The sequence below is a fragment of the Ailuropoda melanoleuca genome, chromosome 3, assembly GCF_002007445.2.
Source record: "Ailuropoda melanoleuca isolate Jingjing chromosome 3, ASM200744v2, whole genome shotgun sequence".
Lineage (NCBI taxonomy): Eukaryota > Metazoa > Chordata > Mammalia > Carnivora > Ursidae > Ailuropoda > Ailuropoda melanoleuca.
Window position 1 is genome coordinate 123,838,162 of NC_048220.1, and position 24,392 is coordinate 123,862,553.

Below are 24,392 nucleotides of genomic sequence, written 5' to 3' on the forward strand. Positions count from 1 at the left end.
CAATCTACACTTTCAATGCTATCCTGATCAAAATACCGAGGACATTTTTCAAAGAACTAGAACAAATAGTCGTTAAATTTGTATGGAAACAGAAAAGGCCCCAAATCTCCAAGGAACTGTTGAAAAGGAAAAACAAACCTGGGGGCATCACAATGCCGGANTGCCGGATTTCGAGCTGTACTACAAAGCTGTGATCACAAAGACAGCATGGTACTGGCACAAAAACAGACACATCGACCAATGGAACAGAATAGAGAACCCAGAAATGGACCCTCGGCTCTTTGGGCAACTAATCTTTGATAAAGCAGGAAAAAACATCCGGTGGAAAAAAGACAGTCTCTTCAATAAATGGTGCTGGGAAAATTGGACAGCTACATGCAAAAGAATGAAACTTGACCACTCTCTCACACCATACACAAAAATAAACTCCAAATGGATGAAAGACCTCAATGTGAGACAAGAATCCATGAAAATTCTAGAGGAGAACATAGGCAGCAAACTCTACATCAGCCAAAGCAACCTTTTTCATGACACATCTCCAAGGCAAGAGAAAGAAAAGATAAAATGAACTTATGGGACTTCATCAAGATAAAAAGCTTCTGCACAGTGAAGGAAACAGTTAAAAAAACTAAGAAGCTGCCCAAGGATTGGGAGAATATATATGCAAATGATGCTGCAGATAAAAGACTGGTATCCAATATCTACAAAGAACTTCTCAAACTCAATGCGTGAGAAACAAATAAACAAATCAAAAAACAAATCAAAAAATGGGCAGAAGATATGAACAGACACTTTTCCAATGAAGACACACAAATGGCTAACAGACACATGAAAAAATGTTCAAGATCATTAGCCATCAGGGAAATTCAAATCAAAACCACACTGAGATACCACCTTATGCCAGTTAGAATGGCAAAAATAGACAAGGCAAGAAACAACAATTGTTGGAGAGGATGTGGAGAAAGGGGATCCCTCCTACATTGTTGGTGGGAATGCAAGTTGGTACAGCCACTCTGGAAAACAGTGTGGAGGTCCCTTAAAAAGTTAAAAATTGAACTACCCTATGACCCAGCCATTGCACTACTGGGTGTTTACCCCAAAGATACAGACGTAGTAAAGAGAAGGGCCATATGCACCCCAATGTTCATAGCTGCATTGTCCACAATAGCCAAATCATGGAAGGAGCCGAGATGCCCTTCAACAGATGACTGGATTAAGAAGCTGTGGTCCATATATACAATGGAATATTACTCAGCTATCAGAAAGAACGAATTCTCAACATGAGAACTTGGATAATCGGTAGGGGAAGAAAGGGATAAAGAAAGGGGGGGTAATCAGAAGGGGAATGAACCATGAGAGACTATGGACTATGAGAAACAAACTGAGGGCCTCAGAGGGGATGGGGGTGGGGGAATGGGATAGACTGGTGATGGGTAGTAAGGAGGGCACGTATTGCATGGTGCACTGGGTGTTATACGCAACTAATGAAATCATTGAACTTTACATCGGAAACCGGGGATGTACTGTATGGTGACTAACATAATATAATAAAAAATCATTAAAAAAAAAAAAAAAGAAAAGCAGTCACACAGAGTCTTGTGTCTATTGTGGCAGACTGGGAAAAGCAGGGACCAGGTTATCTGCGTTCTGCTCGTGTCTCTGCACTCTGCTCAGGTCTGTCCCAGAAAAGCAACCGCTCAGTGTGCACATGGTGGTTTAAGCTGTTGTGGCTTTCAGTGAAAAGGTGCTTCAAGGTTATGTGCCCTTTAAACACACCTCTGTCCCTGCTCCTAAGGGCCATTCAATGGCTCCCAGCTGGCCCCTGTCCTTGGAGAGGCAAAATACACTCTTCCAAATGTATGCTGGGAAGGGGAGTGAACTCTCCCAGTGCGACTCAGGGGATGTCCTCACAGCAGCTGATTGTGTGATCCCTATATTCTCTCCTGTTCTAGCCCTTTCCCTGACTGTTCCTCAGAAAGGGTTCTTTCCCCTTTGTGGTCCCAAGGCTTTCCTCTCCCCCAGTTCATGGCTCTGAACCTCGAATCTGCCACATTCTCTCCCTCCAACGGTACAGATTGCTTTCTTTATCCTCAGATCTTATTCCTAGTTGTTCAATATAGTTGGATGTTGATCTAGCTGTGTTTGAGGGAGAGGCAAGCTCAGGGCCCCCCTACTACTCTGCCATTGTAACTCCTCCTCTATTAATTTTATTAGTTTATTCAAAGAAATATCACTGTAACATGATTTATGAGCTACAATTTAGAGTGATTAGGTTTTCTTCCACATTATCTACAATGTATTTATCTGCTGAAATTAAGGTCTATGCCAGGTGTTCTAAAATTATATATGAATTTGTAATGTGAATTCCTACATATATAAAATATTATAAGGCTCATAAAAATGATGAGAATGCATTCACTAAACAAAAAAGAAAAAGAAGGATGTACAGCTTCCTAAAAATTATGATTTTAAAAATATTAGTGACCCCAAAGTGTATCTTGTTATATAAGTAGCAAAGAATATGAATTAATCTATGTAACTTAATACTTATATGGAAATAGGTGAGTGTGAACATATAGTTTATAAATTCTGCTTGTTAGTGTGTTTGTAGTTGATTCGTAAATTTGTCACTAATTGTGAAGTGTAGTGTCTAAATTATGGAATATTTTAAAAGAAATGCAGATTAATAAAATTAGATACAGTGACATCTACATCTACAAAGAAAACTGACATCTTTGATCATTGTTTTTATAAAAAGGCATAAAAGTCATTATACTATATGTTGAAAAGAAAATACAAGCAGTTTTCACTGTGAATAAACTAAGTATGAAGAGGGTTACCTTATAGGTTTTCTAAGTTCTTTCAAAATGCACGAAGAACAATTTATTTCCCAAATTTAGTGAATATATTGCTCCTATTCACTATTGATTCAAAATCAATATATCTTTAAATGTGGTGAAAGGTTAACGTCACCAAATTGCTTAGCCAAATTATGATGTATTAGAAATTTAAGAAAATTTAAGCATTGTAGATTTATTGTATTGAGTCTCATCATCAATTCTGTCTCAACCCAAAGCAAATATTAATTAAATAATGTTTCATGTCAGTGTATGTTCAATCATATCAGGGAGTTTAGAAGCCGTTTTTCTTGTCTGCACCAGAGCAATTACCTGTTTTGCTTCATTAACTTCTTCCTGTACTTTCCATGGAAATTGTCTTCTTGGCCTGGAGCTTTCAAAATCAGTTTACAAGTGAGAATTCATTAAATTACATGGCCTACACTTTACCAATATTGAGAATATTTCCATAACCTAAATGTCTTCAGCATCTTCAGGGTCAGATTGATATACATTCCAATCAACTTAAAGCACCTACTTTTGTGTTATTAAAACTAAATATGAAAGGGGGCAAAGCTGGACATAAATAAAACATTTATTTAAATAGATAGTTTAACTGAAATTCTGAATTCCTTGGTACCTTATTTTTTATATATGGAGTAATTCTGCCTCATTTTCTGTGTAAAGAAAGGGAAAGTTCTGGTATATACCCTGTAGTATGTATACATGCGTGTGTGAGGGTGTGTGTGTGTGTGCATGCATGTGTAATATAATATATCATGAAACTTTTTTTCTAATTCTGAAGCAGATGCTGTTGGTACCTGGCCCAAACCCTTTGGCCTTTTACACTTTCAACTTGATTTCCAATTGCCAGCACCCACTTTTCTTTGCCTGAGGATTTTTCTCTGGTAGTCAAACCTTCTTTGCTTCCATATGGTATGCTGAGAATATAGAAGAAATAATGGCCCCTAGGAAAAGCTGTCAACAAATGACTAACGGGAGATGCTCTGTTGATACTTCAGCTTTCTCATCTGTGTGGTGGCATAGTTGGGAAGCACATGTCTATATTTCCCCCCAAGATGAAATTCCTGTTACAGTGGTAACTTGTGGAATGCCAGTTGGAGGAGCAGGAAGAGAGGAAAAGCAACATCAGGAGTTTGGACACTTAGTCGTGGTGAAAGTGATGAAGATACAAAAACAGATTCAGAAGGAAATGTATGAGAAACCAACAGGATTACCTGAATGACAATGCAGGTGTCTAGACAGTGGTCCTGGTTGAATGTGGGCACATATCTCAAAATTGGATATAACATCAGAAAAACTTTTCATTGCTTCACAGTATGGGTACAATCTGCCTCTACTTATCTATCATGTTACTATAATATTTTATTTCTGGATTGATGGGAGTGAAAAGACTGAAGTAAGTTGGATAATAATATACTGGTTGGTACCTTTTAATTAGTTTTCAGGATGACATGTTTCCATCGTCTTACATTTTATTCTAAGATGGCAAGACAGTTGGCTAGCCAACTGTTAATGATGCTACAAATAAAATTTCTATCTATAAGAGGAAAAAAAATAATTTTGATTGTGTAATAAATGCACTTTGCTAACATCCTCTTCCTCATGAGAACTCTATACACTAAGACAATATTATTTTAAAGGTGAGAAACTATGGATCATTTGCCCATTCTTCCATGATTCATAAGTGGTGAGACTGGGGGTTTACTCTTTCTTGTCCTTGATGCTAACACCCTAGCTCTCTTCCCAACAGTTAGAGGAAAGTTCAAAAGTAAGTGAATAGTCTGCCATTTGTCTATAAGATTCTAAGTAGAGAAGGCATCTATATTTTTGGTGGGATTAGTAGATTATAAAGTTCTGTTGAAACTTTTTGTTTTAGGGAAATTATGATTATTTCAAACAGGAATAGTTGTGAATGAGACTAAGCCTGGGAATTCTGATGCTGCCATTGTGCTAAACGAATTACGATTTAAAGATGAATGAGATTTAAAGCTGAATGAACTTTACCAGTGATATTTGTGGCAATACTCATTTGGTTATATATTCTGAATCAAAAAAGTTAGAAATTTTTGCTCAATTAGAGCATGTAGTCACAACTTTGTCTGAAAAAAGTTTTAGTGAAATTACTTTTATGTAGAAATACAATACAGAAATACATAATACATAGCTTCATATTGGTATGTGAAAACTACAGTATGTGTAGAAACATGCACATATATGCACATATGTACATACATAAAATTATATATAAATTCATGTGTGCAAGCTTGTTATTTAACTAAATCCATAGTAGCAAGGAGAAATAGAAGGACATTTACTAATATTGCTGAATGTTTACTTATTTGCTCTCAAATTTTGTATTGACAAAAGCATAATCAGATGCAATTACACATGGATAAAATTCCATGGATTTAAAACCAAAGTCCTTTTTGATGTGTGCATAAGAATAGCTTAGGCAAAGAAAAGTGTTTTTAAGCAATGATATCAGATATTCTTTTAGAACAGAATGACCAATTTCAACACTATTAAAATAGATCAATGTTGGCTTTACAACCTCTTACAAGGTCATTAATTATTATAAAGAAAAAAACGCAGAACATTTAAAAATCAGAACAAACATTTTTGTTGAGGATACAAAGGCTTCTTAAAACATGGACCATTTTCAAAACCACTTATATCATCGATAAGTGCTGCATATGGGAATTTTGGCCCTGGTATATTGATCACTCTAGCAAGTACAGGGTGACAGCTGGAAATCGGTTCCTTTTCTACCCATAGTTCTTAGTTACCTTCCAGGGCTTCACAAAACACAGCTGTCTGAGTCTTTGAAGAAGAAAATACAATTATGTCTCTTCTCTCCTTAAAACACTTTAATGGTTTTTAATTATTTTAAAATCTGAAATCCCAACATGCCCTCAAAACATTCAGCATGATCTGCAGTCCTGCTGCCCTACTCTTTGCCTCTCTCACTGTATTTGAGCCATTTGGGTTTTCCGAGGTCCATTGTGGACTGTCATGTGTGTGGTTGTCTTTGCTTGGAATGGTCCTGTCCCTACGCCATGATTTCAAACTCATTCTTTCCAATATCAAATTGAACACCATTTTCTCTCTAGAAACCCTTTCCTAAATCCACAGTTTAGGCTAAAATATTCTGTTATGTTTCCTCATGGTACAGGATATTTCTCATAAAGAGCACTTTGCACAATTGAAGTTGATTAGATATGTGTTGACAAGTAATTGTTTAATGACTGGTCTTTCCGTTGGAGTCTAACACCCCTAAGGCACAGAAGCTCCTGTATCCAGCCCCGTATGCCCAGAGCCTGGCATTTAGTAGGAACACAGAAGGTGACTGTAGATTAACTACCGTGTGATAGCAATTTCATATAAAAAGTGTTCGAACAGCTTTACAAAGTGCCTAAATGGGCTTATAATTTCAAGAAGTAACTCCACAAGTTTTGTGAGTGGAAATGTATTGCTCAAGTCATATTCTGTTTTAAAAGGTTGTAACAAATACAAACAAATTTTAAAAAAAAAGTGTTTGAAGATTTTAAGCAGTTTGGGAAGCTTTTGTTTTCTAGACAAGCCCATTAAGAGGACAACAATGAAAAAACATTCCTCTTTTAACATGTGTATGAGGTCCCCTGCCATTTTGGTTCTTACCTAATCTGTTAATGTCTCTTTTTAAGAGTGGTATCAAAGTGGGCTGATGTACTTATATGTCAGTGGTTCTCAACCAGGGTCATTGAACTCTTCAGGGGACATCTGGCAATGTGTGGAGAGATTTTGGGTTGACACTGTGAGGGGTGGTTCTGGTATCCAGAGGACAGAGATGCAACTAAAATCCTACAATGCACAATGAAAGCACTCAAAGAATTATTCAGTCCAAATGTCAATAGTGCCAAGGTTGAGAAACCCTGATATAGAGAATGGGACTCTGAATTATTCTGCCCTGGGTAAATATAGTTTATATAATGCAGCCTGAAAGAATGTTGCCTTAAGTTAATTAATTTATGTTTGGAACCCATATAGACATAAATAGTATTCTTGTTTCATAATGTGCAACTGGCTTATTTAGAGTTCAGTACAAATAGCTTTTTATACTAAACACAATATCTTGCACATTCCTGACATTCAATAAATCTTTGTTAAATTGAATTTTATTTGGCACATCATTTCAGCTTGTCAAGATCATTTTGTATCCAAAATCTAACATCTAAATTATATCTAACTTCCTAGTTTCATGTCAAGCACAAAGTTAATCAGTATGGGATCTATGCCATTGATAGAAGTAGTAAATAAGACAAGACCATACCTAAAGATGAAATTCTGGAGATTGGTATGGAACATAAGCATCTTTAAAATTACCATTTTATCATAGTGGTGTGTACTTTACCCTGTGACATCTGCTTTGTATAAGTTCGGCGTTCATTGATGGAAATAATATGATTATACTCTCCAGAAGATTTCATGTATAGAAAAGAAAGTGAAAAAATAGTATTTTAGAGTAATTATGAAAAAATGAGTTCATATCTTAAATGTATTGAAATATTCATGCAGATTGATAAAAGAACATTATGCTTGCTTTAGACAAATGGATAAAGACCAAGGAAAAAATACACAAGAGAGAATTATTTTAAAATATTATTAACTTAAACAGTTAAAGTCAACATTTATTGAACACTATTTTTCAGGCACTGGGCTAAGTGCTCTACATGTACTTTTTGACTTAATCTGAAGTATGTATTCTTTTTATCTATGTTTGATGGGTTTATCAAGGTTAAGTAATCTGCCATAGTCCCTTAGCTATAAAGAGATATAAGAAAATATATTCAAATTTACTAATGGCTAGACACTTGCAAATTAAGCAACCACATGATACATTTTTGCATTGCAGATTAGGGAAAATTATAAATATAATAATAATCAATGCTATAAATCTTGGAATAAAGTATATATATACACACATTGGTGGAGGTGAGGTCTTTAACTCAATGGAAATCAAGTTGACAATGTTTCTCAAGCATCATAAAACTGTTTTTATGCTTTAATTTACAATCCCAAGTATAATTTATCCTAAGCAAAAAAAAAAAAAGTTAAAATAACTCTCTCTCTCTATATATATATATGGAAATTTGTTTATGTATAAACTTATTATTTAGAATGACAAAATATCTAGAATCAATTGGATTAGATTGGACAAGAGCAGATTAATGAATATTAAGATTATTAAGGTCTATTTTAATTTTGAAGGTTATATAGGAACCTAGAAACCTTTTATTACAATTTTGGGAAAAGAACAACAGATGCAAAGTAAATTTTTTTGTCAATTAAAATATGCCTACCTGTAAGAATATCTGGAAAGGAATATGTAAGAAATGAAAATAGGTGTGTAATGTGGTGGCAGAACAATTAAATTAATGAAAACAGAGTTAATGCAATATATATGTGCTATTCAAGTCTCTGAGTACCAAAAATAAATTAAAGTAATGCATTCTTAGGTTGTATTATAGATCTATTATGTATCCAGAACAGAATAATTTGGAGTCATGCTACCTATATCAGGGTTTCTCAACCTCCGAACTATTGATATTTTGGGTTTGATAATTTTTTGTTGTGAGGGACTGTCCTGTGTATTGTAAGGTGCTTAGAAGCATCCCTGACCTCTATCTACCATCTCACTATCCTCTATCATAACTGTCAAAAAATTGTGAACTATCGTTTTATAGAGGATTGTTTGCAAAACTGGCCACAAACCCCTTCTGTCTGTATCAGTGCATTCTGTAATGTGCCTGAAACTCTTCTCAAGTGGACTGTAATTTTTTTAACCCCCTTTATCAGTCCTGACTTTGTGATTTCTTTGGGCAATACATTGAGCTAGTAATTAGGGATCCCAGTTCCAAGCACAGAACTTGTAAGGCCGCATGCATTTCCACTTGCTTTTTTTTTTTTTTTCTCACTCCTTCCTTTCATCTGAATACACTCAAACTAGGGAATTGGGGGAAGAAAGATTCCATGGACTGGAGTTGAGTTAGCCAGAAGTTCCCGCTGAGGTTCCATATACATACATCTGAGAGAGCCCAGCCACCGTAGCAAAAGAGAACTCACAGGCAAACCTTAGCTAACCACAAATCTTAAGGGATCCCACTCTTTAGCAGAAGAACATTCCTGCTGAGTTTAGCCTAAATTCCTAAACCAAAAAATTGTAGGCCAAATAGGTAGCTGTTAAGTAAGCAAACATTTGTGTGCTTTGTAATGTCGTAGTAGGTAACCAACATATTGTGTGACACTGAACTTTACAGCTTCTGGAAAATGTGTGTTAATGCCATGCCTCTGCAAAATAAAGTTCTGTATCCTACAGTTTACCTTCCTCCCCAAGATCACTCACTAATACTTCCAGCTGAAATATACCTGGGTTTTCTACAGGGTGTGTAATTTCCAGTCAGGTAATAGAGACCATCACATCTTGAGGATTTTGACTATATAAATAGTTAGATTTACTCTAAGATATAATTTGTTTTTACCCGATTAGAACCAATTAGGTTTTATACAATTTATTTTACACTTTTGTCCACTTAATGTATGCTTTATGGGAGTAATGAAGTTACAAGAAAAAACCAACTATTTCTTTAAGATATAAATATTTACAAGAAGTAGGTTGAAACTGCTGGGATATTTTGTGAAAATAATTAGGTTTGCAGATTAATGAAGTAAAAATTATTATAATTGTATTCTCGCAGCAGGACACTGCTGATACTGAGATTGTTTGTGCTGAAGTCCTTTTGTTGTGTATACTTTCCACTCTTCTAATAACCTATATGGTAAGTATTCTGATGGAGTTTTTTTTTTTTTCTTTAAATCTCATCTCACACTGTGGTGCTAACAATAATTTAATATAGGATGTTATTTTATTATTCCATTTTGGCAATTGATACTGGGTTTTGTTTAAAGTATTTTTGAGGACATATTGAAAAATCTTACAGACATGTAATGCTTTTATACTTAAAATCGGAACACTTAGGTTGTAGTTGAAAATTTTACTATTGACATTTTTCAAATTTCTCTATTTCTTTCAGTTTCCTTATTTGAATTTAGCCATTATGACCAAATGATTGTAAAAGTGGCCTCAATTCTTTCCCTTACCCTATATATGGTCCTTCAATGTGACCTTACAGCTCCTTCCATCAAGAAGTGGGGTTTCGGGGGCACCTGGGTGGCTCAGTCAGTTAAGCGTCTGCCTTTGGCTCAGGTCACGGTCTCAGGGTATGGGATTGAGCTCAGAATCCGGCTTTCTGCTCAGCAGAGAGCCTGCTTCTCCCTCTCCCTCTGCCTGTCTCTCTGACTACTTGTGATCTCTCTCTCTCTCTAATAAATAAACAAAATCTTTACCAAAAAAAAAAAAAAAAAAAAAAAAAAAGAAGAAGTGGTGTTTCTTCCCCCACTCTGAATTTAAACAGACCTATTACTTACTTTGGCCCCTGGAGCATGGCAGAAGAGATGGTGCAGCAGGTCTGAGAGTAGGTCTTGAAATACAGTGCTTTGGTTCACTGTCACAGACTCCTTCCTCCACAAGAAAACTAGTCTGGCCAAGTCCACTGGAAGAAGGGAAACAGGGCCATTGAATTATCCATGTGAGACCAAGCTAGACCAGCCAATCCCGTCTGACCCACTGGCTTATTGTAGATAGATGTGTGAGCAAACCCAACTGAGATCAGTTTCACCCAGAGGAGATAAGCAGAACCACTAAGCTGACTTGTAGTCTCATGGGCAATAATGAATCTTCTTGTTTTAAGCTACTGTGTTTTGCAGTGGTTTGCTAGGCAGTGATGACAAACTATATTATATAAAATAATCACCACAATTGTATACTTACTATTTATTGTGAGGTATAAGTGGCATTATTTGTATGAAAAAATAAGCACATGTTTGGCCAATATTATTTTATATAATGATACCATACATCATTTTATAAATTTAATTATATTGCATTTTCTAAATAAATAAATTGTATAAACTATTTTATACATATAATACAATTTTTGTTTATCTAAATCTTAATTTATTGATTTTTTAAAATTAACCGTACTAAATGGGAGCACATTAAAGTTTATTTTACACGGGCCTAAAAGCATTATTTCCTAAATTGTGTTTTTAATTTGAGAAAATATTTATGCTATAAAATTATTTTAAAATAGAAAAATCCATTGAAACATGCTTTTTAGAACCTTTTAAAAATCTAATTTGATGTGTTTTAAGTATATAGACATTTGTCATTTAAATACGAAGCAAAGACAAGTTAAAGAAAACAAGCCAATTGTCTGGACTACAAAGTGTTTCAGGACTTTTTTAAATTAGAGATATAAATATTTAGTTATTTAAAATATTTAATGAAAATTTAAAAAGGGAAAAATCATAGACCCTCAACAATGAATAGAAAACTGTGCTTGTTACTTGAATGGGATAACCATGAACAGTTTAAGCCACTGTTAAATGATAGCATTTTCTCTGATAGGACATGTTTACACTCTTCTGATAAAGATAGCTATTACTGTAATTTTCTTCCCTAAAAGGGCAAATATGGGAAAATAACATTTACTGTGAGCTTATTGACTTGGCTCAGTCTTATTCGTACTGACTGCTGCTAGAAAAAAATAGCCAATAATTGTTTCAAAATTCTATTGGAATTCTATGCTGGTCTGGCATTTAGGTTAACTTTTTTGTAGGTGCTGTGCTGTTCAGGGGCTTCTATGAACTGCTGGTTTTCATTCATTTGTCCTTGTTTCAGCTGACATTGTCATTCATGACTGCACAGGACTATAAATGATGGTCTAATGTCACTTATCTAATTACTTGGCATCCCGCACTGAAGTTTAACCCTCCTGGGTCAGTAACAGCTCTCAGCTTGGAGCATAGATATGTGTATGGATATATCTACAGGGGACAAATGTTTAGCTTGTGTCTTTTTTTTTTTTAAGATTTTATTTATTTTTGTGACAGAGAGACAGCCAGCGAGAGAGGGAACACAAGCAGGGGGAGTGGGAGAGGAAGAAGCGGCTCCCAGTGGAGGAGCCCGATGAGGGACTCGATTCCGGAACCCCGGGATCACACCCTGAGCCGAAGGCAGACGCTTAACGACTGCGCCACCTAGGCGCCCCAGCTTGTGTCTTTTTTTGTTTATTATCAAGCCATGATTGACATGCAGAAATGTTGTACAATGTATATATTTTATGAGTTTGAAGATAAGTATACACCAGTGAAACAATCACCATAAACAATGCTATAAACTTAGCCATTCTGGCTAAAAGTTTCCCCTCCAGGGGCACTGATTCATTTTGGCTCAGGTCATGATCTCAGGATCCTTGGATCAAGCCCTGTGTCGGGCTTTGCACTCAGGGAGAGTCTGCTTGAGGATTTCTCTCCTCCCTCGGTCTCTCTCCCGTGCTCGTGCTCTCTCTCTCTCCCCCTCTCTCTTTCTCTCTCTCTCTCAAATAAATAAATCTTTAAAAAGTAAAATAAAAGTTTCCCTTCCTTGTGTGTGTGTGTGTGTGTGTGAGTGTGTGTGTGATAAGACCATTTAGCAAAAGATCTAACCTCTTAACAAAGTTTGCAATATATAGTATTGTTATCTATATGCACTATCCTGTACAGCAGAGCTCTGGGACTTATTTATCTTGTATAACTAAAACTATATACCCTTTGACCAATATCTCCCCAATTCTTCCTCCTCTGAACCCTGGTAACCACCCTTGGATTCTGTTTCTATGAGCTTTACTGTTAGATTCCTGCTATAAGTGGGGTCATACAGTATTTGTTCTGTTGTGCCTGACTTGACCTAGCATAACATTCTCTAGGTTCATCCATTTGTAATAAATGTCAGAATTTCCTTATTTTTTTAAAGCTGAATAATATCCTTTTGTATGTATATACCATATTTTCTTTATACATTCATCTGTTGATATTTAGGGGTCCTCCCCAAATCATGGCTATTAGGAATAAAGCTACAATGAACATGTGAGTGTTAATATCACTCTGAGAACCTGATTTCAATTCTTTTGGATAAATATTCAGAAGTGGCATTGCTGGATCATATTGTAGCTCTATTTTTTGATATTTTGAGGAACCTCAAACCTCTACTTTCTATTAGTTTTCCATAGTGGCTGCACCAATTTATAGTCCCACCAAAAGTATACAAGGGTTCCTATTTCTGTATATCCTTGACAGCATTTGTTATCTTGTGTTTTTGATAATAGCCATCCTAAGAGGTGTGAAGTGATATCTCACTGTGGTTTTGATTTGTATTTCCCTGATGCCTAGTGAAATTGAGGGTCTTTTCATATACTTGTTGCCCATTTGTATGTCTTCTTTGGAAAAATATCTATTCAGGTATGTCATCCATTCTTTAATTAGGTTTTTGCTTTTTTGCTATTGAGTTCTGGGAGTTCCTTATATATTTTGAATATTAAGCCGTTTTTAAGGTTAATTTTGTTATTCAGCACTTAAAACACAAGACTTAAGTGTCTATAGCATTTAGGAATCAGCTAAGATTTTCGAAATCCCTATAACTGAAATTTAATTAAATACAATGGTTATGCTTAGAACTATTCCATATTCTCCATCTCCTGAATTTCTTTCTTCCTACCTTTTCTCTCTTTACATCCTCTAGTCCTGTATATTTAAAAACATTTTTTTAGTATAGCTGTATCAGATGCACAGCATAGTGATTTAACTTCTCTATACATTGTTGTGCTTATAAATATAGCTACCATTGTCACCATATAATGCTATTACAGTGTCATTATATTCCTTATGCTATATATTCCTTATGCTATAACTTGTATTCCTATTATTTCCTATTCTATAACTGGAAGCTTGTATCTCCTACTCCCCGTCACCCATTTTGCCCATCCTTCTAGCCCCCTCCCCTCTGGTAACCACTAGTTTCTTCTCTGTATTTCTAGGTCTGATTCTGCTTTTTGTTCGTTTATTCATTTGTTTTGGTTTTTAGATTCCACGTATGTGAAATCATATGGTAATTGTCTTTTTCAGTCTGACTTATTTCACTTAGCATAATATCCTCTAGGTCCATTCATTTTGTCCCAAGTGACAAGATCCTAGCCTTTTTATGGCTGCATAATATGGGATATAGATATACCACTTCTTCTTTATCCATTCATCTGATCAATGGACACTTAGGTTGCTTCTATATCTTGGCTATTGTAAATAATGCTGCAATAAACATAGAAGTGCATATATATTTTTGAATTAGTGCTTTCATTTTCTTCAGGTAAATACTCAGTACTATAATTATTGGATCATATTATATTTCTGTTTTTTAATTTTTGGAGAAATCTCCATACTGTTTTCCACAACAGCTGTACAAGTTCATATTCCCACCAACAATGCATGAAGAAGGTTCCTTTTTTGCCACATCCTCGCCTTATTTCTTGTCTTTTTTCTTTTAGCCATTCTGACAGGTGTGAGGAGATACATCACTGTGGTTTTGATTTGCATTTCCCTGATGTTCAGTGATATTGAACATTTTTTCATGTGGATATTAAACCTTTTTGACATGTATCATTTGCAAGTATTTTCTTACATTTCATGGGTTAGCTTTACACTCTGTTGATGGTTTGTTTTGCTGTGTAGAAGCACTTTAGTTTGATGTAGTCCCATTTGTCTATTTTTGCTTTTGTTGCCTATGCTTTGGTTCATATCCAAGAAATCATTGCTATGACCAAGAGGCCTTTTACCTATGTTTTCTTCTAGAAGTTTTACAGTTTCAGGTTATACATTTAAGTTGTTAAATCTACTTTGAGTTGGTTTTTGTGCATGGCATAATATAAAGGTCCAATTTTATTCTTTGGCATGTAAATATCCAGTTTTCCTAACACCATTTATTGAAGGGACTATTCTTTTTCCTTGTGTATTCTTGCTCCCCCACCCTTGTGAAAGATCAGTTCACTATAAATGTGTGGGTTTAGCAGCTTGTGTTTTAAGACCTTACTAAGTGTACATTTCTGTGAATCTGGAATGGACAAAAATGTTGATTTATTAAGGGCAAACTTAAAAAAAAAAACTCACTTGAATTCTTCTAAATCTCCAGAAGAGGCCTTCTTTCATGAACATGATTTATGAAAATGTGTTTACCTAATACTTTAACATATTTGATTAGTTGGACCACACCCAATTCTTTCAGGAGAAGCGCTTTATTGTTTCCTTTTAGTAGATGAGAAAACTGAGATGGGAGGCAGTTTGCCCAGTTTCACACCATAAATCACCAGCAAGGCTGGGATTAGTATTCAGTGAACTTGGACTCTATTCATACATACACATCCCTAAATCCATAGATCTGATGAAACCTTTTAGAAGGCGAATTGTCATTCATTTGCAAAGATCACATATCCTTAAATTATTTGGATTCAAGTAGTCAAGGAAAATAAAAATTATAGAAAAATAAACAACTTCAGCCTTATCTCTTATTGTGTTAAGAGAACATTATTAATATTCTCTTCATTTAGTCCACTAGTAAAGTACATGCAGGAGAGAGAAAGACAGAGATAAAGAGAGGCAGAGACTTAGGTCACCAGAATTCATATTAGAATGTTTTTCCTTTGAGTGTCAACTTAATTGTAGCTTTATTTCAACTAATTTTTAAAATGTGTTTTATGTTCCAGGAAAAGGACATCATCTGTGATTTTTTTTTAAAGACTTTATTTATTTGACAGAGAGATACAGCCAGTGGGAGAGGGAACACAAGCAGGGGAGTGGGAGAGGAAGAAGCAGGCTCTTAGCGGAGGAGCCTGATGCGGGGCTCGATCCCAGAATGCTGGGATCATGCCCTGAGCCAAAGGCAGACGCTTAACGACTGCACCACCCAGGCGCCCCTGTGATTTTTTTTTTTAAGCTGAAGCAATTCATAGGAGTTAATACATCCTTTTACCCCTCTGTAATTCATTTCAAAATATGATCAAGTTGATAATGTTAGTATTGACATAAAAGATAGTTTACCACATAGGATATATTGGAGGATATGTTAGTATCCATACAAAATTTAGTTTAAGATAGGTTTCATGTAATAATACTCCTTTACTGCATAAAAGTTATCTGCTGGCTATTGACAACATATATGTTAGAGTTTTTTTATATTAGAGATTTTTATTACATTTTTTTCATTAAGAAGAAATCTCCTGCGTTTTGTCCTTAAATAAACTCCCTTATTTTTATTTTTTTATAAATTTAACATGCATTTGGAAATTTACCCTTTGTAAGCATGTCTATTTGTTATCATACAAGAATCAGAAGGAAACCAGGCTGTTTGGAGAAAACCCTCCTTCTACATCCTTATATCCTATCACCTGTTTGTTTCCATTTGGAAACACGTTTCCCTTCAAAACTCAAGACAACTAACAGTCAGTTCAAGGTTTTTTTTTTTTTTTTTCATTGTTAACAATTTATGCTCCACTCTGAGCTGGATGGTGAGACAAAACTGAGAGTAGGTAGGTGATGGTAAATGGATATTTCTGTAAATTCAGAAATAATTCATTTTTCCCACACTGTGGTAAGGGTGATGGCATTGGGATTGTGTTGCTCAGTATTTTCAAGTCCTTTCTGTGGAATTCATATGCCTCAGTGTTTGGATCTATGTTAGTGTTTTTATCTGATGCCAAACATTCCTTTACAGATTACTGCCTTCATCAGAATTCTACTAGCTTTATTAGCAACATAGACAAAGCCTGGCAACAAGGGTATAAAAAACTAAGGATGCCTCTACCTTTTACTCTACAGAAACACTACCTTATAAGAAATTCAATGTACTGAAATGTAAAGCAGTCATTGTTGCCCTTAGGACCATAGAGGTATCAAATATGGTGTAGAGACTAAAGAATCAATGTATAAAAAATACAATTAAAATATATTAGAGCACATTAGGTGTTTTATTCCTGGTAGTAGAACTTTAATAAAGTCATAAAAAAAATCCACAAATTATTTCTTACCAAGTTGCTTAATTGCCCTAATTTCCTTATGTCCTCATATGCAAAAATGTGCTGGGGTTCTACAGGGGGGGATAATGTATTAAAGTTCCATCTCTTATTTAAAATCACGTTTCAGTACCTCTACATAACAGTTTTTTTTTCCAATTTAGCTAAATTTACTGTTTGCAAATCAGTATAACAAAGATAATAAGTAGAAAATATATCTCAATTATCTACTTCTCTGGGAAGACTGGATAATAAAATTAACATAGCTCACTTGGGAGTTCTCTGCTTACAGACTGGTTGAATTAGGGTAGGATGTATAGATTGGAGACAGTTTTACTCCAACTTAACTATGACTTAAGACACAACAGCATATGAGATCTGAAAAAAAGTTAATATGGATCTATCTTCTTGTGTGTGTGTACCTTTGTGTGAGTATGTGTGTGTGAGACATACTTTAAATATTATTGAGTGCCTATTATATAGCAGATGGTAGCACCAGATACTGGGAATATAACTGCAGAATGATTGTACTTTCTGAATTGTTGAAGAATAGAATTGAGCTCAGGGTGAGAACAGCAGCCATTTTTAGACTTTAGGTGTCAATCAAAAATCTGTTTCATTAGAGACAGAAGTTTGAATTAATTTTGAAAGGTTCCTTCATTTTAGAAAAAAAATACTTAAATAGTGATATGGTGGTAAGGCAATGGTACTATTCTTAAAGAGGGAAGGGCTAGGCAATGGGGAGATAAATGAACTTCATAATGATTTATAAAGATTTCCCTACTGTGGTAAGAGTTGTATCCTGAAGATTCTAATAATACTGCTCACTAGTGTAACTGGTTTATGGAGCAAGTTGGAGTCTGTTTGGAGTAAGCAGAAAGCAACTTTGTTTATTTGTTTTTATTTACACCTCCTTCAAATTTGCTTTGTTGGATCACTCTTTCTTACCTCTAGATTAGATAGAAGTGTGCACAGATGCCATAGTTTATGTTTGGACCTTCTCAGGTATTAACAAATAGCCATAATTTAGAGGTATTCAATATTGTATCTTCACCAAATTAAAGCTTTTCTCTCTCATATCTCCCCTACACCCAGTTTTGGTTGGATTCAGGTTTTAACACCCACACAATGGGTTTAATAACAAGAGTTTCAAATTAGAAAAAGACATAAGCTGTAACTATTCCAATCCCGACTCAAGTATATTCTTATTTTAGAAATAATGGATAATATTTTTTGTTTATAGAAATTCTAAACATTTGCCTCTCAAAATTGGAGAAGTCATAACAATATAAGAAGGAAGTCACATGTTTATACTTATATTAGATACCAGTCCCAAATTGTGTGATTAGAACTTACTGTCTAAATATTAGGAACAGATAATTTCCAAATTGAATAAAATATTTTAGATTACAGAAGAGGGTGAAAGCTATTTAGTGTATTTACTAAGAGTAATATACCCATAATCAAAACTAGGTAAGGGCAGCATAAAATACAAAAATAAAGGAAAACACATAGGTTAACTTTAAATCAAGCAAACAAACAACAAAATAAATCCAACACCCAAAGTCAATCTCATATATCCATGTGGAGGTGTACGTCTTAAATAAAATATTATTTAACTAAGTACATTGGTGTACTAACACAATAATGTATTAGAGCCAAGTGAGTTTCCCACTCGTGCCTTGCAGTAGCAAAATGATTCACATTAAAATAATATTGAAGTGAAGGTATTCATAAATACATTAAAAAGAATATGTATTAATCTCAATTGAAAATCTAAATATATTTGTGAAAATTTTATATCCATCTGATGTGTGTTTGTATTTGTTTGAGAAAGAGAAGAGAGATTTTCAACAAAACTAATACTCAGTAGAAAAAATATGTGTGTGTGTGTGTGTATTAGTAGCAATCTAAATTAAGTAACATAGGCAAGATGACTACCCTCATTAATACTATTCAATAATAAAAAGCCACTAGGTTTCTAGTTAAACAAATAGTGCGGTAGAGAAATAAAAGTATAAACACTACATTGTATATAAACACAATCTTTTATTATATGTAGATATTTGATGATCTAGGAAATACAATAAAATCAATTGAGAAACATTAAAATAAGAGAATTTAACAATATGAGCAGATATAAGATTAACATAAAAATTAATAGGTTTATTATGCATCAGCAAAAACCAATTTAAAATAAAAGAGAAAGTTGTCAGCCATAATAGTAGCAAAATTATAAAATAAATTGGAATAGAACTAATCAGAATGTATAATACCCATATAAAGAGAAATATAAAACTTTCCTAATGAGTAGAAACTCTGATTGAATAGAGAAATGTACCATGTTTCTATATAGAAATCTTCATTATTGTAATATGTCATTTCTACCTTACTTATACATAAATTTGGTGCAATGCTATTAAGAAATTGGTAATTTTCATGTAACCTGATGAACTGGTTCTAAAACTCAATGAAGGCCAAAAATAGTTAGGAGGTTGCCAGGATAACTTTGTAAAAATTGTAAAACAAAATAGTTGTTTTACAGAAAAAGTTCAGTGTGAGAATTAACTGTAACAGTGGCATTTTGAGACATTTGAGAAAGAATGAACCAGTCAATAAACTGTTTTGAGATCATTGGCTATTTGTAAAATAACAAATCTTTAAAATACTACTTACCAAAATAAATTAAATTCCTGAAAAATTTAAGACAAAATAGATAAAAATATTTTATTAGAAGAAAATAGAGGAAAATAAGTTTATGACATTTCGTAAGCAAATGTCACCTTAGACACAATATGAGATGCACAGCAAAAGATAGATTACATCAATGGATTGTGAACTTCTGACCCAGGAAAAGTTGAAAAACCAAGAGATTGATAGGGAATATTTCAAATATTTATAACAAGTCAAAAAGAAAAATACAAACATCTGAATGGGAAATGAAATAAAGAATAAGAATTGACAATTTACTGAACAGGACGTTCTAATTGTTAGTAATAGATAAAAAGTTGTAGTTTTGACGGAAATCAATGAAATCACAACTAAAATTAAAAAATGCCCTATTTACCAATCAACATGACAAAAAAAAAATGAAAGAATATATCCAATGTATGTTGGAGGGCTATTTAACAATACGTATCAAATTCGACATATTTGCATCTCTACACTTCAACATATATGTTCAAAGCAACTTTCACAGGAGTGATGATGACAGAGAGATTTTAAATAGTAATAAATAAATAAATAAATAAATAAATAAATAAATAAATAAAACAAATATAAAAACTCATCTGTAAGGATTATTTGAATGAACCACACAGACACACATTCTATGGAATCCAATGCAGTGGTTAAAAAATACTAGATTTTATGCATATTTATAAAATATTCTTAGTGTATTTAAAAAAATTTATATATGATTCTATATGCCAGACACTAACCTAAGAAAAAAAATTGTATTAAGAGGAGTAATCTTCCCCAAAATTGACAAGGTAGAAATGTTGTTACACCCATTTCACAAATGGGAAGAGCAAGTCACAGAGAAATTATATAAAATTAAAAAAAGAAACAATACTATGTTTTTCTTTGATTCTTATATAAGTATGTAATTATATTGAATAATCTATAAATAAAACTAAAGTAATGGTAATAATATTTATAGAGCAGAGCTGGATTTGGGCATAGTATTTATGGAAAATCCCTTTACCTTTATTGAATGACTATTGTTTTAACAAAATTAGTTATTATTTATTTTATTTTAAAATGTATTTAATATAAGGGATATAGAGCCATGAAGTTTAGTTTACTAAATTGTATCTTGGGGAAAAAATCTCTATCTGACAAATAACTCTTTAGGTATCTTATTGTGACCAAATATATATATATATATATATATATATACACATATATATATATATATATACACACACATATTTTATTTCCGTGGTTAAAAGCATTGGAAAAATCATAGTAAATATCATAAATGTGCATGCTATATATTCAAAAATTGATAAAATTCATGCTCTGTAAATAAAATTAAAATTACTTCTGAAATAATGTAAATGTCAAAAACCATAGTAATATCTTCGTACAGGTCTCAATACTTTCAGATATCAAGATCTGCATGCACTATACACAAACAAATAAAATATAAATTTAAGTTAATGGTAATGTTTAGGGTATAGCAACTTCTGCTTAATTAGACCTTTCTGGTGTCAAGAATTCTACCTGTTTTCTATGTATTGAACATAATTGGATATTTATTTTTTTATTTTTTTATTTTTTTATTCGACAGAGATAGAGACAGCCAGCGAGAGAGGGAACACAAGCAGGGGGAGTGGGAGAGGAAGAAGCAGGCTCATAGCAGAGGAGCCTGACGTGGGGCTCGATCCAACGCCGGGATCACGCCCTGAGCCGAAGGCAGACGTTTAACTGCTGTGCCACCCAGGCGCCCCCATAATTGGATATTTAAGAAATGATTGGGGAAGTACTCAAAAAAACAAAACGATGAAATTATGTCAAAGGGATCAACCTGAAAAAGTTCCTAATAGCCAAAGCTGCCACAAAATACAGAATATACTATCAGATTATAACCCAAAGTATATTATAAACATGTGTGAGTTTCTATTGATATGAATAAATGATTGAATACTTTAAAAATGGAGAAGAGACAATCTCAAATACAGGAGAATTCCAAATGAACTGTATTATATTACCCATCCCTCAAGAAGGTAGAATTTAATTCTCCATCCCTTAAGTGTGGGGGAGCTTAGTGATTTGCTTCCAAAGAGCAGAGTAGAGAAAGGAAAAAACAAAACTTCAGAGTGAAGAGACGTGACCAACACTATCTCAGCGAGGTGGTCATGTTAACATCATCAGTGTTAAATCACGTTGAAGTATGCACACTTGATCTGATAGGATGAGAACAGCACTTCAACTCTGGTCTTATTCCCCAAAAGCCATAAATTGTGTTTTTTTCTCCCCTAACCACCAGACAAGCATCAGACAAACCCAAATTGAGGAAAATTCTATAAAATATTTGTACAATACTTCTCAAAACTCTTAGTCATGGAAAGCAAGGAAAGTCTGAGAAACTCTCTTGGTCTAGGGTAGGGTAAGGACATATGATGACTGAATGTTACATGGTAACCTATACTGGATGCTGAAACAGAGAAAGAACATTGGCGAAAACTAATAGAATCCAAATAAAGTATGGCATTTGGTTAAGAATGTAGCAATGTTGGTTCATTACTTGTGATAAATGTACCATAATAAAGTAATATGTTAATGACAGGGCAAGCAGGCTGTGGAGTAAACTCTCCATATGTCTTAACAACTTTTCTGTAAATCCAAACTATTCTAAAATATATTTATAAAGTTATTGAAGAGATAGTTGTTTTGGGGAGTCAATCACCATCTGAATGTGAGTGAAGAGGCAGCCCACCTCATGGTAGATACAGGTGTATGGATATAAATGACTAGAAACGGAAATGCTTACAAACAACAGAAAATAATGTGATCACTTATTGTTAAAATCTTTCAGGTTTATTTTGAGACTTGCTTGTATATTTATGATATAAGTGAAAAGAGTTGTTTAATTGAGGGTTTGACCATCAGAGATTTGTTTTTAATTAATATCATGACACATTTTGGAGTCTACAAGCATTTACTCCTACTTTAGCCATAGTTTAATTCCCCACTAAAATTTGATGAGTCGAGGAATTAAATTGATGGGTGTCAAATGCCTCACATCAGACTTTCACGAACTTGGATACCTCATTAACCTGCATAATTGTTCTGGCTGCTGTGATTGTTGGAGTCTTTAGACATATTTGTCCATATATTTGTTCTCTACTTCTGTGGGTCATAGCACATTATACTATTATTAAAAATTCTAAGAAGACAAAAAGAAGAAAGATTAAAAAATATTGTTAGGAAAAAAATTTGCTATAAATTAACTTTACCTGAATGTATAAACAAAACACAAAATCTTCCACTGGAGTGTATAATGATTGTTTTCACAGAGAGGAAATGTCAGTCTTTCCTCCATAACTATGAAGTTTGCCCTGTATAAATGGCTTGTGTATGAAAAAAATTTCACTTAGTTACCTTCGATGAAAAAAAAGTGAAAATAAAACTGAGTTGAAATAATATTGAAATTAATAAGAATCCCACTTTTTTTGTTTTCCAAACCAATCTCTTTCTTTTTTACAGTTTTGTTGAGCTCTGCAGTATTTAACTGGGTACCCATTTGTATATCCATTGATAACAAATATGGGGATATGAAAAGACAATGACTTTTTTAAAATTTTATTTTCATCATCCTTATAAAATGGGAAAATGATATTGACCTGAGGAGAAAAAAAGGTCATTTGAATTCCCTCTTCTCTCTTTGTTCTTTTTCTCTCTTCCTTCTTTCTCTTTCTTTCTCTCTTCCTTCACTCTCTCCCTTTCTTTCTCTCTCCCCGGCTATTTTTGTGACAGTTGCAGAGTTAATTTGTCTATTTTATCTGTTATGAAGCTGGTATACAGATGCTATACCCAGAATATCTACCCTGCCATGACAGCCTACTTCAGTGGACTTCCAATTGTTACCATATACATCTTGGTGTCTGGGGGCTTTATCTGAAACCCTTTCTTCCTCCAGGGTCACACTGACCAGCAAGGGAATTACACTCCCAGGGCATCAGCTCCACAAGGAACAAGAGTTGATATGTTAATACCCCAGTTCCCTCTCCTCTTGCTCGTACAGTAGAAAAATCCTGAGACATGTGCCACATTATTTCTCATAATTTCTCCATGTGGTTAAATTTTAGATGATCACTGTGGTTGCTGGCTTCCTGCCTTTTCCTGCCTCACTTCTCCACCACTCTGAGATTGTTTTCTGCACCTTTCAAATAAACATCTTGCACTTGAAATCTTATCTTGGAATCTGCTTTTAAGACAGCATAAAGATGGTCTGGGTAATTATGGAGAAGAGAATACAAGAGGATGAGAAAATGATTTGCTTCTAAATACGTGAAATTTTAAGATCCAGTCAATTATTTATTTGCTACCAATGGGAAAAGTAAAACATTCACATAACACTCACTTTAATTTGATACATCATTTGCTCTATCTCTCTATCTAATTTCCTTTAAGTCCTCTAATACCTAAATATTTTATAATTTATCACTAGTGACATCTTGTCAAACGTTTTAATTTATTTACTAATTTACTTATTTTTAAAGCTTTTATTTGTATAATTATTTAGAGAGGCACGAGCAGGGGAGGGGCAGAGGGAGAGGAAGGGAGAGAATATAAAGCTGACTCTGGACTGAGCATGGAGCCCCACATGGGGCTCAATCTAATGACCCTGAGATCATGACCTGAGCTGAAATCAAGATTCAGACATTTAACCGACAGAGCCACCCAGGTGTCCCAAACATTCCAATTTAAATGTAAGAAAATTGCCATACTACAGGAGCAATTAAGTGATTTCTGTAAGGTTGTAACACTAATTGAGCAAATTTACATGTGTCTTAATTTAGTGTTTTTAATACTTTTCTGACAGTGAACA

General features: G+C 34.1%; 1 pseudogene; it reads right to left on the minus strand.

Moving 5' to 3' along the window:
• LOC109490786 overlaps positions 1 to 24,392 on the minus strand; it is a 109,011-nt pseudogene that overhangs the window by 38,547 nt on the left and 46,072 nt on the right.